The sequence below is a fragment of the Elaeis guineensis genome, chromosome 7 (genome assembly GCF_000442705.2).
Source record: "Elaeis guineensis isolate ETL-2024a chromosome 7, EG11, whole genome shotgun sequence".
Lineage (NCBI taxonomy): Eukaryota > Viridiplantae > Streptophyta > Magnoliopsida > Arecales > Arecaceae > Elaeis > Elaeis guineensis.
In genome coordinates, this window is record NC_025999.2 from 49323539 (window position 1) to 49325982 (window position 2444).

Here is a 2444-nt window from a genome sequence, read left to right on the forward strand (position 1 = left end):
ATATCACCCCCAAACTAATGGTCAGGTAGAGGTGTCAAATAGGGAGATTAAACATATCCTAGAAAAAATGGTTAGGTCCGATAGAAAGGATTGGACTCTTCGCTTAGACGATGCATTATGGCTTACCGTACTGCTTTTAAAACACCCATAGGAATGTCTCCCTATCGACTTGTATTCGAAAAAGCTTGTCATTTGTCGGTGGAATTGGAACATCGTGCATTTTGGACCATAAGGCAATTTAACTTTGATATGAAAAATGCAGGTTCCAATAGGAGACTCCAATTAAATGAACTTGAAGAGCTACGCAATGAAGCGTAAGAGAGTGTCAAAATTTATAAGGCTCGAACTAAAGCATACCATGATAAATTTATTGCACGAAAAATGTTCGAGCCCAATCAAAAAGTTTGGCTCTTCAATTCTAGGTTGCGTCTGTTTCCTGAAAAACTTCGCTCACGTTAGGACGGACCTTTCATTGTAACTCAGGTATTTTCTCATGGAGCTATAGAACTCAAAAATCCTAAACAGGAGAACACTTTTAAAGTGAACGGTCAGCGATTGAAACCTTACATAGATGAAATTAGTGATGGAGAATTAATTGAATCTGTTGATTTAGTGGATCCAAAACCGCCATAAGACTCAATTCAGTCTGGCTGAAGACATAAAACTTAGCGCTTATCGGAAGGCAACCCAACGATTTTATTTTTATTTTTATTTTATTTTTTTTCTTTTTGCAGCTGCAGGAATTTAGAACAAGAGCTTATTAATCAATGAAGCTATCTTCAACTTCCGAAGCAAAATTATCCCAGGTGCACTCTCTCCTTTTATTTTCTTTGCTTTTCTACTTCATTGAGGACAATGTAGATTAAGTTGGGGGGGGGAGGAAATTAATCAAATCCTCGAGTATGGTCAGAAATAATTAGTTTTGTGTGTCCAAATTTTATTTTGATTAAGAGTCAATTAGGCATCCTAAACAATGAATGATTAATGGTCAAGATAATTTTAGAGATACTGAGGAATAAATTATTAAGAAAACCCAATGAATGGTAGGGTTTAGACTAGACCAAATTTTAGGAGTGATTTTACAAACCTCTTCTTACTGATCTCAATAAAGAATCTGCTTCATGAGAAATTGGATGGAAAGGTCGATGTATGCAAAAATTCTCCTTAAAATTTACTTAAAAAAAAAAAAAAAAAAACAACATTGGTTTTCTACTGAGTAACCGGGCCCTTTCGCCTAAGTAAGCATTGTGGTTCACGTAAAAAGGTAGGCAATGTTAAAAAAAAAAAAAAAAAAAGAGACTAAATTGCAAGAAGATAATAAACCTCTTTCTCATTAAGTTAGAGGATTTAAAGAGTAAAGTGGGGAGTTGGTGAAAGAAAAGCTCTTGAAATTTTTTTAGTTAATATTCAGCCACTAATTGGGTCAAATTGATAATCCAATGAAATATCTCTTTAATGATCTGACCAAGTATCACCTACCTTTTGAGATGCCTAATCTAACTTTTTATTCAAAATCAAGTCGGTACACAATGCTGATATATCTATTTTACTCGAGGACGAGCAAAATTCAAGTTGGGGGGTGTGATAAACACTTAATTTAAGTATTTTAAATTAAAAAATTATATTTAATTTATCTTATTTATTAAGAATTTGATGTTTCTTTCTATATTTTACAGGAAAGATGATCGCCGATACAAAGAGTCTGATTCATAGATCAAAAAGACTCAAGTTTGAAGAAAATTGGACTTAAAATAAAATTAAAATAAAAGAAAGACGCATCCGGTATTATAGAAAATGAAGATACTATGCAAGTAATCCAAAAAGGATATAGATGTCATTATGAAGGAACTTTTGTTTCTTTTTGGAAGTGAAAAAATATTTCACGTGAATTAAAAGAAAGGCTCTGGGCATGAACGCGTGAGCGCGCGGTCGGGTGTGTGAACGTACAGACGCGGACGCGGGCAGGATGCGGATGCGGGCACGGATCGCGGCAGCAGTGCAGGATGCAGACGCGGGCACGGATGCAGGACGCGGCGTGGACGCGGTGCGTGGACGCGGCGTGGATGCGGCATCACGCGGGTGTGGGCGCACGGCAGACGGGTTCGCAAGGAATTTTTGATGGCAGTCGAACAGATGCTTATTAAAGAAAAAAAATTAATATTTAGAAATATTTTGAAAGGAAAGATTTGTATTTTTTTTAGTCTCACATCGGAAAATCATGTAAAACTCCTCCCTCCTAATACCTATAAAAAGGCTTTTGTACTTCCATTAGAAAGGGAGCCCAGAAATTCTTCTAGAGCCTTGCATAGAGGAATAGAAAGGGACTACTTCATGAGCAGCTAGGCTAGCAGTCTCGGGAGTGGAGAAAAAATTTTGTAACGACACAGAGATGGCTTATTGTTCTAAACTTTTCTGTATTTCTTTATATGCAATAAAGATTATGC